This window comes from Schistocerca gregaria, chromosome X, assembly GCF_023897955.1.
Source record: "Schistocerca gregaria isolate iqSchGreg1 chromosome X, iqSchGreg1.2, whole genome shotgun sequence".
NCBI classification, from domain to species: domain Eukaryota; kingdom Metazoa; phylum Arthropoda; class Insecta; order Orthoptera; family Acrididae; genus Schistocerca; species Schistocerca gregaria.
Window position 1 is genome coordinate 77,893,368 of NC_064931.1, and position 20,843 is coordinate 77,914,210.

At 38.4% G+C, this 20,843-nt stretch overlaps 1 protein-coding gene across 1 annotated transcript in view; it reads right to left on the bottom strand.

The window, feature by feature from the left end:
* The window catches only part of LOC126298390 (Down syndrome cell adhesion molecule-like protein Dscam2), a 206,124-nt gene extending 185,629 nt beyond the window's left edge, over nucleotides 1-20,495 (bottom strand). Inside the window, exon 1 of the mRNA XM_049989697.1 lies at nucleotides 20,433-20,495. The gene's annotated coding sequence lies outside the window, so the exon portion shown is untranslated. The remainder of the gene's footprint in view (nucleotides 1-20,432) is intronic.
* Between the last annotated feature and the right edge of the window lie 348 nt (nucleotides 20,496-20,843).

Sequence of the window (20,843 nt, forward strand, 5' to 3'; positions counted from 1 at the left end):
TGGCAAATGTTTGGAGGTACTGTATCCTCTCTCTTTAGGTTATATTTTTCATGGATAAATCTCGCCACAGGTAATACTTATTCAACCTGACATATCAGTGGCAAGAAACATGCAATATGATGAAGGTTAAAATTGCTCATGTAAAAATTGTATTTTTCCTCAGAAAGGGTAAAAGAACATGATGACACCAGTGCTATGTTGAAAGTCATTAATCAGTTTCTGTATGGAGTACACAGTTTTTGAGTTGTATGTGCATACATAAACAAGTCAATAGATGCATAATAAGTATCATATTTTTATGTCTCTGTTCTTCTGTGCTGTGAGTGGTGGTCAGTGCTCATACAGTATTTACAAAAATTTACATTTAATATTGTCACATTATTGTGAAGTAGCCACAAGCAGATTGAACACTGGTTTATTTCTCTATTCCCTCCCTGGAGAACTTTTTATTAGTGTTATACAATTGTGCTTTACAGAAGCAACTTCAAAAAGCCAGAAATGATGATAAAATATCCATTGTTATAAGATGTTTTGAAACTTTCAGAAACAATGAAGTTTTTCTATAAAGTATTTGTTTTACTGTGACAACTCTAATAAAACTCTGGTTATCATTAACAATATGGGCAAAGAAAAATATATTCATGAATTGTCAGAACACATCGAACTGCTCTCTCTCAGAACTAAAATCAGAAGACAGGAAATGGTTGGAAGAAAGTGGAGTAGTAAGGCTCAAGAATACAGAAAGATTCACAAGAGCAATTGTACTGACTCTGGTTAAGTTTCCCTTTGCCTTGGTGATCTCACCTATAACCTGAAGCATTGCCAGTCTCTTTGTATTGAGATTTTTCCTCGCTTCTTCCACCACTTTGATAAAAGTCCCTTAACTCATATTTAAAAAAATCCACTATTTACTAATATTTATCACATCTCACTTCACTTCACTGGAAGTGGGAGAAACACTGACACCAATGAAAAATGATCGTAGATTTTCCATAACAATCTGTATGTAAAATGTGACTCATAGTAACTCGACACATACAGTAAAATTGTTTTTTACTATTTGCTAAAATAGCTTTCATGTATGTAGAACAATACTTTGGTCACAATTCATTGTTAGTAGCCATAGAGAGTTTTACTGTAAATAATAATTTCCATTGAGATTGCTTCTATACTTGCATTAAATTTACCAAGGAAAAAAGTTCACTCAGCATTGTGTGAATCATCTGAGAATATGTAAATTTTTAAGAAAAGTAAAATCAACATAAAGTCTTGTTTCATTCATGTATGATGTGCAAGAAGAATGGCTGTTGGTAATCTTGCAAATGACTGCATACATTCACAAAAAGCCGTAGCCGTTCAAAGCTGCTTTAATAATGGTTACCTATTATTTAGCTACTATAAACTATTTCTGTTTACTCAGGCTAAATTTAACATAGCAATACTATGAGGGGAAAGGGGGACAGAAGGGGGGGGGGGGGGGATAATTTCCTACTCTAAATATGTAGGAACTTCATGAATTGCTAGATTCTGTGATATTGGTACAGAGATGGTGGCAAGCAAGGGACTCTCTGCAGAAGACTGTTACCATTATCAGAGTAAGGAGAATTCTAGTCCAGAGGCTTCTTCCAAATGATTTTCAGATATGATTTGAAGTGATGAAATTTTATTTCATGTGAAGGATTTGTAAACCACTTTAATTCCCATTCAGGGCTAGGGATTCTCTATATGCCACCACTGTTAAATTGCAACACACCTCAAAGTAACAAAACAACTTACTGGTTTGTTCCTTCGACAATCTCATGCTGGTACCTTGCTATTCTGGTAAATCATGGCTGGGCCAAATGTGTCCATGTATTCGAAAATATCAATCGCCTCTTAATCATGCAGGATGGTACCCCACCATATTTAATTGACAATTAGTGTAATAATGGTTTGACTATCATTTCCTGTGATGTTGGTTGGGTCAGTGCAGTCCTCATGAGTGGCCAGCACTGAGCCCAGATCCTATACTATGTGACTTCTCCTTGTAGGGATGGGCTAAGAGGAAGTTAATTGGACAAAACGATTAGAGTTCCTTTTCAAGTCAGTTGAAAGCACCCCCAAACAACTGGAGATGGTAGAAGATGCTGATGTGTAAGTAAAATTTGAAATGTAAAAACAATTTTTATAATTCTAAGTGTTGTAATAAATCTTGTTTCAATAAAATAGACCATTTATTTAGGGAAATATTGATATTTTCAAATGGGCACTTACTTCCTACACAACCTGTTTGTGGAAGATCATTAATTTTATAAAGCTGCTGCTTATTCAGTTCTATTACCTACCTATTGTTTATCCCATATTGCTAGTTTAGTATTGATATGACCACACATGTATTTACCATAGAACAACAGTAATATATGTGTCATTCCATTAGATTAGAGGCCTATCTGCAAAGCACATTGCTACTTGTCATGCAGCTAACAGCCGTGTTCAGTAATTGGATATGAATCTTTTTCTTGGAACATTCCTTCATCTCCTCCTCGGAGAGGTCATGGCATCACACAATGTCCTCCACATGGTTGTGGACAGATCAAGTCACACTCTTAAGTGACGTGTGATGCTAAATATAAACTATGTGATTGCTCTGATAACTTACTAGGGAATATTAATCAACAGACCTGGCTTAATTTTATGCATTTCTACACTATTAATATCAGTCTAAATAAGGCTTGCCAGCCCTTTTTTGACCCTTGAGACAGGGTTCACTTTGTCATTACACTAAATCCAGTAATTAATGCCCTGTAGCTATGTAGCTGCATTCAGAAAGTTTCCAGTATACAACCACAGGACTGGAAACGTAAATCGCCCTCAATACATAGCCTCCAGCTGGTTTCAAATATTTACATGGATAATCTCCACACAAAACATAGAAAAGAGTCCAAAGCCAACAGGTAGAAAGTTACATACAAGCACCACACTTTGAGTTTCCACAGAAGCAAGTGATGGTTTCAATTAGTGCTAGAAAGTCCATATCTGCAATTAGAAACAATCTCCTACTACCTAAGGCCAGATAGGAGGCCTCTGCATACAGAAAACATCACAACACTTCCATAAAAAAAACAAAAACTGACAAATCAGAACTCCACACCCACACATAAGAAGACACTTTTGATTTCCTGTGGGTTTTTCATATTGGGATTTGTTATCACTAACTAAAGAGTTCAAAAATGTTAAACCCCATAACACACCACCTACATTCTAGAAGGCACACCAATTCCCTGCTGCAACATAAAGGGATGTCATGGGCCTTGTCAGTTTCATGAGCTCCACAAAATTGCTTCTGCAATTCAAACACCTCAGCCAGTCATCTTCAGCTTTGGAGGCATTTCCATTGATCAGTGCCTGTTACTGCAATAGCCCTCCTCTGGAAAATGCTGCTTCCTGTCAGGACGTTTTGCAAGTTTATTTACTGCCTTATTAGGAAACTCATTAAACTAAAAGTCATCACAGTAGGCTCCAACAACTAAGCAGTTAGGTGGATTACAGAAAGGCTGACCCATCATATCTGGGCTAGGCAAGGCCACCTCCCACAAATTACCATAAACTCTCTCTGATGTCCCCAACAGCCTGTCCACAGACTGAAAGCTGCAGTAGGACAAGGAAAGATATGAGGTGTGAACACAAAGCAATGAGAATTTTTCTTTTTCTTAAAGAATCTTTATTTATTCATCAATATCAATTTTGTCTCTTTCTAAGTAATGGCCTCAGATATAATATACTTGACTTGTACCAGCACTTTTTCCAATTTTGGAAGCACTTCTGGAATTCACTTTTCATTATGGTGCTCAGCTCCTTCAGCAATTCTGCCTTTATGTCTTCAGTGATGGTAAAAGGATGTCTTTCATGGTTCTCTTCAGCCTTGGCACTGAAATGAAGTTGCAAAGGGCCATGTATGGTGAGTATAGTGGCAGCATGACAGTTTTGTTTTTCACCAAACAATCATGTATAAGTATATAGGTGAGTGGGATTATTGTGATATAATTTCTATGAGTGGTTTTGCCACAATTCTGGTTGTTTTCTTCAAATTGCTTCACACAAATGGAACATAAGTTCCAAGTAATATTCCTTATTGACTCTATTATCATAAGGCAGGAACTCATGATGCACTATCTCATTGTAATTGAAGAAAGCAATGAGAAGAACTGTCACATATGATTAAACTTTGTGAATTTTTCTGTCTTGGTTCTTCACGCAGTGTCCATTGGAACAATTTGGCTTTTTTTTTTCAACATCATACTTTTTACAGTTTTTGGAGCTTTGTCAGTTTCATTTAACATTTCTTGAGCAATGACCATGTGAAGTCTCTTTTGATCAAAACTCAGCAATTATGGAACAATCTTTGCTGCTACACATTTCATGCTCAAAAGTCTGAAAAGAATGTGTGGCATGAGCCAAATGATACACTGACATAATCAAAACCCTCTCTGATGGTGATTGGGCAATTTTCCAGATTCATTTTCTTTACTTATTCCACACTGTCATCAGTAATTGATGTGCTAGGGTGTCCTGGGCAGTCAACATCTTCAACCTCTTTTCAGCCCTCTTTGATACATTTATACCACTTGTAAACTCTTGTCTTACTCATAGCACGTTTTCCAAAAACCACAGTCGACATTTTGAATGCAGTGGTGCACTATTTTTCAATTTATCAGGCAAAATATAATGGATTTCCTTTGATATATCGTTTTTGAAGGTAAAAATTCACTGAGAACTGAAACCACGTATAACCTTTGCAACTGTCAACATTACACTAGATATTCAAAACATCTGAAAATGCAAGCATACATCAGAAGCAAGTGTAACAACAAGATTGTTTTTAAACTCAGATGTATAAAGCCCATGTAACTAAAAAATTTCAATTACTTTTTGATCACACCTCATACATTACACTCTCCTCTCATCCCCAAAGGAGAGGTGGCCCTTAATCAACCTGGGGCCTACGTGACCTGCTGTTGCTTCTTCAGAACGTTTTAGAACTTACCCCTCACTTCTCTCTGCAGAAGGAACTAATAGTTCCCAAAGATAGGTAATAATTTGTTTCTACTTAATAATGTAAATGTATCATCCATTTCTAGATGCTGAACACTGAGACTGTGGCTAGATTGATTCATTTATTTATTCATTCATTCATTTCCATTTTCTTTGCCTGGAGTCAACTCAAAGGTGGTTTTTGTAGCATCAAAAATAATAATATGAACAATAATTATATTTACAAAATATGTTGCACACCACAATAATTATTATTGGATCATAAATCTGTTTTATACATTTATTACTTTACAGCTGATATGCTGCTGGTTCATATCACAAGTTTTGTAATTCACTGAATAAACATGCACATTTTTCTTCAGATAAGATTTTAATTTTGTGTTAAAATCAATCCTCTGTTTGAAAATTTTGTTCTTTACTGAAAGTGGTTATATTCAGTTCTGGTGTTGCATTCATTTACAGTACTGCAGTTGGTAAATTCTCTTGGCTGACACATAAAAAAGTAAACATAAATGAAATATTCATAAAGAATATATTGTTAAGTATCCGTGCTGTACAAACATTTTATGACAGGATTTTCAACAGCCTATCCCTTGAGTAAGTCTTACTGCTTGTTTTTGTAACTGAATTATTATTTTTAAGTGGACATCAGCTGCAAAGCCCCATAATTCAACTCCATACTTAATATGGGAGTAAACTGTTCCATAGTAAACCACTCTGTTTCAAATTCTGAAGGTGGCAGGGGTAAAATACAGGGAGCAAAAGGCTATTTACAATTTATACACAAACCAGATGACAGTTATAAGAGTCATTTCTGAAAGTATTTGTATGGAGTGTATGGAAGTGAAACGTGGACGATAAATAGTTTAGACAAAAAGAGACTAGAAGCTTTTGAAATGTGGTGCTAATGAGGAGGTATTGGAGAGAAGATAAATTTGTGGCACAACTTGACTAGAAGAAGGAATCGGTTGGTAGGCCCTAACCGCCGTCTGCTTCACATCTGCTGTGCAGCGAGCTACCTTAATTTAAGTATTAACTGTATGTTTCTTACTTGTCACTTCTTCTTCGGTGTGTTTTTGCTTTTAGGAAGCTTTAATTGTCGAGTGCTAGTAATAGTGTTCCATAGATTTCGTGTTTGTTTTGAATACAGTCAGAGAGAGTCCCTTTAGTCAGCCATAGTGCTCCCTGCCGCCGTTGGATAAGCAGCTGCAGCAGCAAGTCGTATAACCCTAGCTTACTTATTTGTTAGATAGTTTAATTAATTTCTTTGCGTGCTTTTGGGTACTTGCATTGTTTAATTCATATATTTCGGGCTTATTATAGTATTTGAGGGTTGTAGCATCGCGCCTTAGTACCTGAATAGTGTAAATTCGCGTAGTCGTCTGTCTTCTGTTGTTGTTTTGAACAGCCAGTGTCGGTATGTCACAGCCATTGTACTCCCTGCCGCCGTTGGATAAGCAGCTGCAGCAGCAAGTCGTATAACCCTAGCTTACTTATTTGTTAGATAGTTTAATTAATTTCTTTGCGTGTTTTTGGGTACTTGCATTGTTTAATTCATATATTTAGGGCGTATTATAGTATTTGACAGTTGTAGCATCGCACTTTAGTGTTTACTTGGTAGATTCTTATTTCAATTGCGTGTGAGTTTCGTATAGGAGGTGCAATTTCGAGTTTTAGTTACTGTAATCGTAAATTCAGCAGATTGTAGCACAGTCGTTAGGCATTTGTACAGGTTAGTTGATACATTCTTTGCGTGTTTCGCTTGCGTTATCTAGGCACGGACTCGTGTTTCAGTAAATGTTGTTCAACATAGACTAGAATGGACAGGGACTGCGATTGCTGTATTCGGATGAGGGCTGACTTGGCATCCCTTCGCTCACAGCTGCAATCGGCGCTGACTTCGGTCGCGCAGCTTGAGGCTGTTGCCAATGGGCACCACTGTGGGGAGCCGGACTTGGGTATCACGGGGATGTCAACCTCGTCCCGTCTGTCCCCAGATCGGTCTGCTGCTGTGGTTGCCCCGGTTGCTGCCTGCAGTGGGGCTGAGCCCTCGCCTGTGGTTGATTGGGAGGTCGTTCCAAGGTGTGGCAGGCAGCGAAAGGTGTCCCCGGAGGCTGATCAGAAAGCCTCTCCGGTGCGTCTGACAAACCGGTTTCAGGCACTGTCTCTGGCTGAGCCAGATGCAGCTGCCTGCCCTGTTTCAGAGGATCATTCTCAGCCTTCAAGGTCCGGGCAATCGCAGAGGGTGGGCTTACTGGTAGTTGGGAGCTCCAATGTTAGGCGTGTAATGGGGCCCCTTAGGGATATGGCGGCTAAGGAGGGGAAGAAATCCAGTGTGCACTCCGTGTGCATTCCGGGAGGAGTCATTCCTGATGTGGAAAGGGTCCTTCTGGATGCCATGAAGAGCACAGGGTGCAGCCAGCAGCAGGTGGTGGCACATGTCGGCACTAGTGACGTGTGTCGCTTTGGATCTGAGGAAATTCTCTCTGGATTCCAGCGGCTATCTGATTTGGTGAAGGCTGCCGGTCTTGCTTACGAGATGAAGGCAGAGCTCACCATCTGCAGCATCGTTGACAGAACCGACTGCGGACCTTTGGTGCAGAGCCGGGTGGAGGGTCTGAATCAGAGGCTCAGACGGTTTTGCGACCGTATTGGCTGCAGATTCCTTGACTTGCGCCATAGGGTGGTGGGGGTTCCGCTGAATAGGTCAGGAGTTCACTACACTCAGCTGGCGGCTACACGGGTAGCGGAGGCTGTGTGGCGTGGACTGGGCGGTTTTTTAGGTTAGAAGGCCTCGGGAAAGTGCGGTATGGGCTGCAATGTCAAAGGGTGCTTGGCAATTACAGGACGTGCTTGGATCAAGGAACAGTCGGAATTATAGTTGTAAATTGTAGTTGTGCTGGAAAAGTCCCTGAGCTTCAAGCGCTAATAGAAAGCACAGAAGCTGATATCGTTATAGGTACAGAAAGCAAGCTAAAGCCTGAAGTAAGTTCTGCAGAAATTTTTACGAAGTCTCAGACGGTGTTCAGGAAAGATAGATTAGGCTGAATTGGTGGTGGAGTGTTTGTGTCTGTCAGTAGTGGTTTATCTTGTAGTGAAGTCGAAGTAGATACTCCATGAGAATTGGTATGGGTGGAGGTTATACTTAACAACCAAATTAAGTTAATAATTGGCTCCTTCTACGGACCCCCAGACTCCGATGATACTGTTGCGGAACAGTTCAGAGAAAGTTTGAGTCTCGTAACAAATAAATACCCCACTCATACGGTTATAGTTGGTGGGGACTTCGACCTACCCTCGGTATGTTGGCAAAAATACTTGTTCAAAACCGGTGGTAGGCAGAAAGCGTCTTCCGAGATTGTCCTAAATGCTTTCTCCGAAAATTATTTCGAGCAATTAGTCCACGAACCCACGCGAATTGTAAATGGTTGCGAAAACACACTTGATCTCTTAGCCACAAACAATCCAGAGCTGATAGAGAGCATCATGACTGATACAGGGATTAGTGATCACAAGGTCGTTGTAGCTAGGCTCAATATGATTTCTTCCAAATCCATCAGAAACAAACGCAAAATAATTTTATTTAAAGAAGCGGATAAAGTGTCACTAGAAGCCTTCCTAAAAGACAATTTCCATTCCTTCCGAACTGACTATGCGACTGTAGACGAGATGTGGCTCAAATTCAAAGATATAGTAGCAACAGCAATTGAGATATTCATACCTCATAAATTGGTAAGAGATGGAACGGATCCCCCGTGGTACACAAAAAAGGTCCGAACGCTGTTGCAGAGGGAACGGAAAAACCATGCGAAGTTCAGAAGGAAGCGAAATCCCGAAGATGGGCTACAATTTACATACGCGCGAAATTTGGCATGTACTTCGATGCGAGATGCCTTTAATAGGTTCCACAACGAAACATTGTCTCGAAATTTGGAAGAAAATCCGAAGAAATTCTGGTCGTATGTAAAGTACACAAGCGGCAAGACGCAGTCAATACCTTCGCTGCGCTGTGCCGATGGTACTGTTATCGACGACTGTGCCGCTAAAGCGGAGTTATTGAACGCAGTTTTCCGAAATTCCTTCACAAGGGAAGACGAATGGAATATTCCAGAATTTGAAACACGAACATCTGCTAGCATGAGTTTCTTAGAAGTAGATACCTTAGGGGTTGCGAAGCAACTCAAATCGCTTGATACGGGCAAGTCTTCAGGTCCAGATTGTATACCGATTAGGTTCCTTTCAGATTACGCTGATACTATAGCTCCCTACTTAGCACTCATATACAACCGCTCGCTCACTGATAGATCTGTACCTACAGATTGTAAAATTGCGCAGGTCGCACCAGTGTTCAAGAAGGGTAGTAGGAGTAATCCATTTAACTACAGACCTATATCATTGACGTCGGTTTGCAGTAGGGTTTTGGAGCATATACTGTATTCAAACATTATGAATCACCTCGAAGGGAACGATCTATTGACACATAATCAGCATGGCTTCAGAAAACATCGCTCTTGTGCAACGCAGCTAGCTCTTTATTCGCACGAAGTAATGGCCGCTATCGACAGGGGATCTCAAGTTGATTCCATATTTCTAGATTTCCGGAAAGCTTTTGACACCGTTCCTCACAAGCGACTTCTAATCAAGCTGCGGAGCTATGGGGTATCGTCTCAGTTGTGCGACTGGATTCGTGATTTCCTGTCAGGAAGGTCGCAGTTCGTAGTAATAGACGGCAAATCATCGAGTAAAACTGAAGTGATATCAGGTGTTCCCCAGGGAAGCGTCCTGGGACCTCTGCTGTTCCTGATCTATATAAATGACCTGGGTGACAATCTGAGCAGTTCTCTTAGATTGTTCGCAGATGATTCTGTAATTTACCGTCTAGTAAGGTCATCCGAAGACCAGTATCAGTTGCAAAGCGATTTAGAAAAGATTGCTGTATGGTGTGTCAGGTGGCAGTTGACGCTAAATAACGAAAAGTGTGAGATGATCCACATGAGTTCCGAAAGAAATCCGTTGGAATTCGATTACTCGATAAATAGTACAATTCTCAAGGCTGTCAATTCAACTAAGTACCTGGGTGTTAAAATTATGAACAACTTCAGTTGGAAGGACCACATAGATAATATTGTCGGGAAGGCGAGCCAAAGGTTGCGTTTCATTGGCAGGACACTTAGAAGATGCAACAAGTCCACTAAAGAGACAGCTTACACTACACTCGTTCGTCCTGTGTTAGAATATTGCTGCGTGGTGTGGGATCCTTACCAGGTGGGATTGACGGAGGACATCGAAAGAGTGCAAAAAAGGGCAGCTCGTTTTGTATTATCACGTTATAGGGGAGAGAGTGTGGCAGATATGATACACGAGTTGGGATGGAAGTCATTACAGCATAGACGTTTTTCGTCGCGGCGAGAACTTTTTACGAAATTTCAGTCACCAACTTTCTCTTCCGAATGCGAAAATATTTTGTTGAGCCCAACCTACATAGGTATGAATGATCATCAAAATAAAATAAGAGAAATCAGAGCTCAAACAGAAAGGTTTAGGTGTTCGTTTTTGCCGCTCGCTGTTCGGGAGTGGAATAGTAGAGAGATAGTATGATTGTGGTTCGATGAACCCTCTGCCAAGCACTTAAATGTGAATTGCAGAGTACTCATGTAGATGTAGATATCACCAATTTGGTATTGGAGGGCAGCGCGGGGGTAAAAACCATAGAGGGAGACCACGAGATGAATACACTAAACAGATTCAGAAGGATGTAGGTTGCAGTAGGTACTGGGAGATGAAGAAGCTTGCACAGGATAGTATAGCATGGAGAGCTGCATCAAACCAGTCTCTGGACTGAAGACCACAACAACAACAACAACAGTAAACTACTTTTAATGTTTGACCAGAAACTATATTTGCAAGCTGGCCAAGCATATATATGCCATTGCTGACTTTTCCCCGATATGAAGCTAACATGATCTGTCCACCACAGATTTTCATCAAAGTATACACCTAGAAATTTACAGCTGCCAATCTGTGTCACCAAGATGTTATGTAGATTATATACATTTGTGTGGTGAGACCTACATTTTTTGAATGGTAGTACATGAGATTTGCTGACATCACCTTGATGCCCAGATAGTTGAAATATTTTGTTAATTCTGTTACCCCACTAGTAGCAAAAGAATCTAGCTTCTTATATGTTCAACCATAGAATAAGACTGAGGTATATCTACATAGTTTTTAAATGAGAGTTAAGGGTATGAGTCATGTCATTCATATACAACAGGAAGAGAAAGGGACCAAGAACCCAACACAGAGGTAAACACTGTACTACTGTTTCACTGGTGGATTGGAAGTTTATGATCTTCCATCTAATTTGTATGTCACTTAAATGCATTGATGTATTGTTTATGATTCAGCCCAGAGGTAAACACTGTACTACTGTTTCACTGGTGGATTGGAAGTTTATGATCTTCCATCTAATTTGTATGTCACTTTAATGTATTGATGTATTGTTTATGATTCACATAACATATATGTTACTATAGGAAGCATGTGTGGATCTCCTCTACAAAATGACTCAAGGTTTTCTTAAAGAGAGAGAGAGAGAGAGAGAGAGAGAGAGAGAGAGAGAGAGAGAGAGAGAGAGAGAGAGAGAGAGAGAGAGAGAGAACCTATGGTTTACTGTGTCAAATGCTTTTGTCAGGTGGAAAATGTATCTGCAGTCTGTATCCTCTAATCCAATAGAGAGTACACTTCAGGAATGAATTGTGTAACTGCTGTCACTGTGCTTAGCCCTTTTCTGAACTCACAATGAGAATCTATAGCAGTTTGTGTTTTGTGAAAAAGCCACTACTTTCAAATACTTTACTAAATATGGGAATTAGCAATATTGGTCTAAAGTTAGAGTCATTTTCCTTACTTTCCTTTTCATACACTAGTGCATGTTTTCCCTGATGCTGTAATTAATCAGGTTGGTAGAGTCCAGTCAACAAAGGAAAAAAAAGGGGAAAAATCTTGCAGCCACAAATTTCTGTAATACAGGGCTGGTGGGGTGGGGGGGAGGGGGGGGGATGTTGTTTTTAATAGTTTCATGACTAGCTCAAAAACTGCAGCTTCTGACAAAAATGTTACATGGTACAAAATTAAACTGCATTAAATTTCCTACAAAAATGTTCTATTATTTTTTCTCTGTGACTAATAGTTTCTGCATTGCAGGGGACTAAAAAATCAGAGATCATTGAAAGCAATGTTTTTCATTTTGTAGACAAACCATACCTCCCCATAATTTTCTGTACTGTTCTATTGTATGGGGACTGACTTGTAGTTTTTATGTGAGCTCTTATGTAAAACATGTTCCTATAAATAATGGCTGAAGAGTGTGTCATTGTTAAGGGCATTGTTGTGACATTTGTAGTGTTAGTGGAAAAGGGATTTGATTGAAAAATGTGGATTCTTGCTGCTGTCTATCATTGACAGAATGTTATAAAGTTGTGTAATTGTGTTATAGCCACTTGTTGGTGAATTAATGAATGATCAGAAAGTTACTGCACTTCACTCACCATTAATTGTATTAGTGGCAGGCTGCATTCCATTCAGAAATTGCTGGCAGTCATAGGGGGCCGAGTGAAGCCTCTTACCATATATCCACAGTATATATTCGGAGGTGAGAATAAACATGTCTGATGGAATGGGACTGATCATGTACAAGTCTAGAATGGTAATCTGCTGTAATACATTGCGTGATCTATGTTGAAATACAAAGTTTCGTAACACTTAGGTGACCTACTTCTGTTGTAGAGGGATCCTATTTTAGCCTCTGGAACTCTTCAGACATTGGGAGAGCTGAGGCTGGGTTATGCATTTGATACCCCTCATGCTGTGTAAAGTATTCAGCCTTTGACAGTGGAAACAATGAAATGAGCATTGTCAAATAGATATTAACAGCATGCTACACTCTGGCACGCTATTCTATTTGGCAAACAGTTGACTGCTCCAGCTGTTGAACATTTTTCATAATTGCTCACATAACAACTGCAAATAAGTAGGCCACTCACTTAACAAATTGAAAATAACTCTGCTATATAAACACAAACTGAGTGGAGTTATTTTTTCTCCTCACAAAAAGTAACTGGACAGGACATGCTTGGAAGGTATAATCTGTATGCAAAATGAAAAGTGAGCAATGCTTGTGGTGATGGAAGTTGCCTTTCCCAAAAGAATGCTACAGATGCTGTACAGAATGACACTCTCCCCTCTAGCAGTGTAGAACAGTGTGCAGAGATTTAAGTAGATTCTGTCCATATGAGTTTCTTGTGTTAGTATTATTAGTAACTCATATCTTCATTCCATGTAGTGTTAACACACTTTGTGGAAAATATGCATCCACTGGCTATGTCTGTGCAAAGCACTGGCAGTGGTTCATAAGGCAGAGTGTCAGTATAACATTGTGAAACACCCTGTAATTGATACTTGTGATGTAGTGTGATAGACAGATCCTCTTTAGTATGCAGACCTACTTAGGATCATGACTACAATCTGGTGACCTACCTTCCCTCACACTTCTACCCCCTACCCCCACTCCATCCACCCAGTCACACCCACATAACACAATTTATCCCTAAATGGCTCTACTATGCTCAGATGTGGTATACACATTTAATATTTGTTCTTAACATACTTGATTTAACAGTAATAATTACTTTTATACCATTAAAACACTATTTTTAATAATCTTTTTTTTCCACTAACTATTTATCCTAGAGAAAAAATGAACACGACATTTTCTGTAGGAAATGTAATGTATCCAGAATGAGAAGTTGCAGCTTTAAAATTATTTCAGAAAAATGTCAAAACATGACCTTTAAACACCTCCCTCCTACCACTGCATAAAAATTTGTAGCTATCCAATTATTTCCCATATCTGACCTTTATTTTCTTTGTCGGCTGGACTATTAACTGGCTCTGAGATTCTTTTAAGTACACCTTAGTAATTTCGCTCTATATGCCATCCCATCCACATGAACTTTTTCTTTAGCAGGTACATTACATTGCATACTTCTTACTCATTCACCTATATGAATTCAAACTCTGTACTTTCAGTGAGCGTCTCAATCTGTGCATCTATAATATTTATAATATGAGGTGACTAGTCAGTAGAAGCAGTGAAATGGTTACTGAAAATGTTACATATATTATCTGGGTTTTCACAATGTTAGCATCAAGTCTTGCGCTGAATGGTTCATTTTCATTTTGGGACCTTTATAGTACATGTCAATTAATGCCCAGGATGCCTTACTTATATTACCAGACTGCTCTTTTCATTTATTGTTAATCTGCTCCCTAATGAAATAAATTTAAGTTTTAAAAGTTTTCTTCTTCTGATTGTGTTTTTCCTTAAAAACAGGTAGAGTAATAACTTTATAAAGCAGGTTTAGATCGTGTATACTCTGCCTGCACCTAATCAGACTTGGTGGGATTTTCAGTCTAGGATTATTTCCATGTTGGGAATGTTTAACTACCTTCTAGATTTCAAATCTTGTCCAGTGTGGGCAACAAAAATCAGTCTTTCTTTCTCATCATATCCAATAAGTCTTACCTGACTCACGGTTCTGTGTGACTTCCATAACTCTTCCCAATCCTTAAATCTCACCAGTCTTTTTCCTTCATCCCTCTTCTTTCCCCTTCAACCCTTCTGCCAGAAAAAGGAGCCACTGGCTCCAAAAGCTTGCAAATTTCCATTTTCTATATATACATTTTCCCCTGACACTGCTTGGTGAGTGGAATTTTTTATCTACTCAGTTACATTTTATTTTTCTCTGCACTTACCAAACACTGACAGCTTGTCCATCCATGTTCATTTTTAGTATGTTTCAGGTTTATTTGTCCATGTTTACTGTGTTACCAGCACTTGCAGTCAATGCACAGGGTACCTATTTTCAGCAATTTTATGCAGATATCACAAACATCACTGTCACTTTTAAGATAGCAAGACATAATTAAACAAAAAGCATTCAGTCACTGCTGTCTTGAGGCACAGAACCCCTTTGTAAGGAAACTGTGACTAATCATTTTATAATATTTTTACCTAAAATTTACACCCTAGCCAGCTTTCGAATCACCTCAGGATCCCAAGTGCAGCTAGTTGCTGGGATTATGGTGACGTCATGTAATCTCAGAAGTTTTGCTGAGTTGCAGATAGGTACAACAGAAAGTCTGTCATAAAGTAAGCTTTTGGCGAAGGCCTTTGTAAAAAATAGACAACACACACACACACACACACACACACACACACACACACACATGACCACAGTCTCTGGCACCTGAAGCTGGTCTGGCTTCAGCTGCCAGAGCCTGTGGTTCTTGTGGTGCGTGGGTGGGAGGGAGGGGGCAGAGGGGGGGGGGGAGGGGGGCACGCACAGGGGTGCCTGTCTGTTGGTTGCTTTTGACAAAGGCTTAGTTAGCTGTAAGCTTTCTTTGTGACAGTCTTTTTGTTGTGCCTGTGACTCAGCATCTCTGCTATATCGTGAGTAGCAACTATCTTTTTTATAATGATGTTACATTTCATCCTGCATTTTCTATTGTTTGGTTTTCCCTGAAGTTTTGAAAATTTTTATGATTTTATTTTTCAAAAGCTGGTCAACAAACAAATTAGAGATTTTAAAAAACTGGACACATATATATTTATTGCGTCTTTCGGCAGTAATGAGATTTCATTTCCTGAAGGTAGTATTGGCCACTCAGCTCTAAGTTGGTTCTGGAAAAATATCAACTGCACAATCCCAAAGATAGCAAGAGCTGACAAGTGCAAGAATTATTGCAAAATCAGCAAGCAGCTCATGCATATAAGTTGTTGATAAAAATAATATGCAAAAGAATGGAAAACAAAATTGGGGATCTGTTAGGTAATGATCAGTTAGACTGAAGAAAACTCAATGCACATTCACAGGATTTGCCGACCTAGAAAAAGCATTTGACAATGAAAAATGGTGCAAGATGTTCAAAATTCTGAGAAAAATAAGGATAAGCTATATGAAAAGATGAGTAATATACAATAAGTGCAAGGATCAAGAGGGAACAATAAGACTGGAAGACCAAGAACGAAGTTCTGGGATAAAAAAATGTGTAAGGCAGCAGTGAAGACTTTGTAATGGTTCTTTATTTACGTAACCATTACGGCACTACAACCCAGTTGTTGATACCAGTAATATCATACTACTTTTCTGTGAAGTAACAGACATATTTTTATGACAATATTCACATTTGGTTTTATTAATGTATAGGTACTCCGATGTATCGATATATTACAGTGATATGGTTCTTGTGTGTATTCATTTCTGTGAGACTGTCATAATCTTTGCCTTACTTGTAACCATTTGGGTGCAAATGCGCACAGAGCAGTCTTTGTTTCACTTTGCAGAAGTTAAGGTGTTATTTCACTTTGTAAAAGAACAGTTTAGTCTTAGGTTTGGTTAAAGCGGAAATTAAATATATGAACTGTTTTCTTGATGATGTGACAATTAAGAAGCAGTATATGTGAAGTTACATGAAGTTTAATAAAAATGTGGATCATGAACACCAAGTCAAAAATTATTTCCACCATACCATTGTTCTGATCCGGTATTGTTTGATCATTAAGAATTTCCTGAAAAACGCATTTGTTAGGTCTTCAAATATTGCTGAAATACAGATCCGGACCTTCTAGCAGTCAAAGTGGAATCACCCTAGAATCAACAATATGAACCATAACAACTTTGAAGAAATCTACATTGGAATGCATTCAAGATAAGTGCCAAAGTTAATGACTTTTTACAGTGACTTCATTATTTCCATTCTGACAATACCATCCACAGTCAATAAAGCAAACATATGCTGCGTGAGCAACATTATTAATCTGATTTCTAACCTACTTTGCAAGTGGTGGTATTGTTAGAACTTTCCCCCCTACTGTTTAACCTACACACTGAGAAGCAATGATGGCAATAAAGTAATTGAGGGTGAAAGGATACCAATGATAAGATTTGTTGATAACATTACTATTCTCAGTGAAAGTGAAGAAGAATTACAGGATTGGTTGAATAGAATGAACAGTTTAATGAGTACAGAATATGGATTGAGAGTAAATTGAAGAAAGATAAAAGTAATGAGAAGTAGTAGAAATGAGAACAGTGAGAAACTTAACATCAGAATTGGCTCTCATGAAGTAGAGCAATTCTACTACCTATGCAGCAAAATAATCGATGACAGACAAAGCAATGAGGACTAGCACTGGCAAATGGCTATTCCTGGCCAAGACAAGTCTACAAGTATCAAACATAGGTCTTAATTTGAGGAAGAAATTTGTTAGAATGTAGTCTTGGAATACAGAATTGTATGGTACTGAGACATGGGCTGTGGGAAAACTGAAACAGAACAGATTCAAAGCCTTTCAGATGTAGTGCTACAGAAAAATTTTGGAAATTAAGCGCACTGGTAAGATAAGGAATGAGGTTGTTTTTCACAGAATTGGTGAGGAAAGGAACACATGGGAAACAATGACAAGAAGGGACAGGATGATAGTGCATCTTATAAGACATCAGGGAATAACTTCTGTGGTACTAGGGAAAGCTATAGTGGGCACAAACTGTAAAGAAAGAGAGATTTGAATATATCCAGCAAATAATTGAGTACATAGGCTACAAATTGCTATTTTGAGATGAAAAGTTTGGCATTATAGAGGAATTCATGGCAGACCACATCAAACCAGTCAGAAAACTGATGACTCAAAGAAAAAAGGAATCATAGACAGGTCTGTTTTCCTCACTCCATCTGTGAATGGAACAGTAAAGTAAATGACTATCAGTGGTGGAAGGTACCCTCCCCTATGTGCCATATGGTGGCTTGCAGACTATGTCTGCAGATGTAGAGGAATGTACGCAGGGTGCTAAAAATAAATTCCATATTTTGATAAGTGGTAGTATGAACCAAAACAAAGAAAAATGTATAGTAAACGTGGCTCTAAAATGCACACCTTAAGACTTATGCACACTTGTTCTTCACTACTATGGAACATATCTGTTCTCTGCAAGCTCTTTATAAACATTTTATATATTATAAACAACCTGCAGAATGGAGTAAATATGTAAGGATGCATTCCTCTGTTACTGTACGTGTATATAGTAAGCAATAAACAATCTGTTAGTGTTGTTACTGTAAACCATATTCACAGTTCTGGGTAAGTGTAGTGCTCACATTAGTTCTAATGGAATCAGTTTGTGGTTTGATAAGTTTGTAAAATGATTTTGTCTCCCTGGTCCTTTCATTCCTTAACTTCTCTAGCTTTGTTAAACTTATAGAGCTTCTCAGATACTTTATCTCACTTTTTCATACCTTAATTTTTCCTTTTCCTTCATAACACAGGTCTGTGCAATGTACAATAAAACTGGTTCATAATATAATGTTTGGTATAACACCACCTTAATTTCATGAGATTCTTCTTTACTTCATTTCATTCCTCTCAGACTACTTATAATGCTACCAGGTTACCTTGCCTGTGCACATATCTCTTGGTCAATGGTTCCATTTTCCTGTATTATATTGCCCTGGTACTTGAAACCTCAATTGTTTTCAGCTGTTCCCCAACCACTCCCATGTTTAGTACAGTTCTATCCTTTTTCCGTGTTGTGGCCACCAGCTTACACTTCTTTGCATTAAATTTTAGGTCACATCCTTGCACAAGTTCTTCCCAAACATACTCCTCAAACAGGAATTCAAAAATGTAAATCATGAGAGTTTATTTGTCAAGGGTTCACCAAATTTAATCACACAAAAAGTCTAGAATTCTAGAAAATGAAGGATGACTGAACCAAAGGCATGTGCAGTTGAGAAAAATAATAAATTTTGATACAGAATCTCTAACCAGAACTTATCGTCAGGAGTCAAGACTTATAGTTCTGCTGAAAGACACAGATAAAAGTAAAAGGGACACACCATGTAGCTTTTGGAGCTAACAGTTTCTTCATGAGGATGGAGAGAGTGATATTTTAGGGAATGTTAAAAAGGAAAGGCAGGTCACTAGAACCTCAAGATGAGAGGTCCACCTGAAGATGAAGGTATACTGAGGTAAAGACCTTACAGACATATATAATTTATATAACAGAGGTACTTATGTAAACAATGAAGCAGAAGAAAGGAAAGCTTAAAAACAATGCATGTATTAAAGAGAAGGAGAGAGTTTTAACCAAATGGTACATAATTAAACATAACTATTTATAAATGTTTCCAAATTGAACATTTAGTAAGAGAAACAAATGAAAATAAAAAAAAGAGCATGAAGAAAAATAAAACATAACCCAATATAAAGCAAACACGAAATCTCACTAACAAAGATGAATGTGACACAGTAACTAAAAGCAGAGACAACATTCATTGTACAGTCTTACCAGGATTCATTTAACTGTTTCTACTGATGAAGAGATAAGTAAAAAAACACTGGTAGCTATTAATGAATACAATAACTTACCAGTATCAATGCAAGGTGTAGTGTATAACATCATTCAAAGAATAAAAAAGGAAACAGGCTTGGGAACAGGAGGAGGAGGAGATTAGTGTTTAACGTCCTGTCGACAACGAGGTCATTAGAGACGGAGCGCAAGCTCAGCTGAGGGAAGGATGGGGAAGGAAAGCAGCCGTGCCCTTTCAAAGGAACCATCCTGGAATTTTCCTGAAGCAATTTAGGGAAATCACGGAAAACCTAAACCAGGATGGCCGGAGGGCTTGGGAACATTAATGGTTCATGAGAAGTGCCCAAAGCTAGGGGTAAAGTAATACAAATGGAATTTTCAAAACTTTTTACCTATTGTTTGTGGAGGAAGACAATCCCAAAAAGCTGGAACAATATTGCAGTTACTCTACTTCACAATAAACATGAAGAATGAGATATGTTTCCTCTTCATAACTGACATTTATTATTATTACTGACTGTGGAGAAAGAAAAATGAATTTTAATCAGAAAAGAAACAAGCTATCTTTAGAAGTAGCTAGAATGCAATGAACCACTTGTAAACTGTGAAAAAGATTACACACAGCTATATTACGTATAAAATTGCTTCGCTTCCCAACCATGAGAGTGAGAGTGGGAGTGGTAGAGATGGGGCGGGGACACATGGTAGAGCTCCATCAAAATGTCCTAGTCCTGCAATACAGCCACCAAAGATGGGACTACAAACTGCTTTAGAGAAAATTTCTATTCTAAGACAGACAAAACTTACTTTTACAACCCTTTCATGAACAGAACTTTTTAAGTCATAAGCAAGATACAACTTAGTACTATCCCCGATTTTAAAACCATAAGAATACCCTATGCTTACTTCATAATGACTGAATAAAAGAATGGTCATTTGTTATCTACTTAAAGACCAATGGAACACTCTTACCATGAACAGAAAGATGTGCCACTTTACTGAGACCTGAGTCAATTCCATTTGATGCCTGGCACAAGTAATATCCTCTGTCATCTGGTTGAACACTATGGATCAGAAGACTTCCATTCTGAAGAATCCTGGAAAATATCAAATACGTTTATTTTCATTCTAACAAAGTTTTGGGAATGAAAAGGTCTCATGAATCCAACATGTAAGACATAACATGAAATTTTATGTCAGTATATTTAGCCTGTATTCTATGGAGCCAGAATAATAGTAGGCATTTGGGTTTCACGAAGTGAGTGAAACAGATTTTAACTGTAACCAAAACAAGCTTGAGGTCTTTGACACCAATGTATGATAAAATGAGTTTGAACAACATGAGATAATATTTTACTATTACATTATAGTTGATAAATTAAG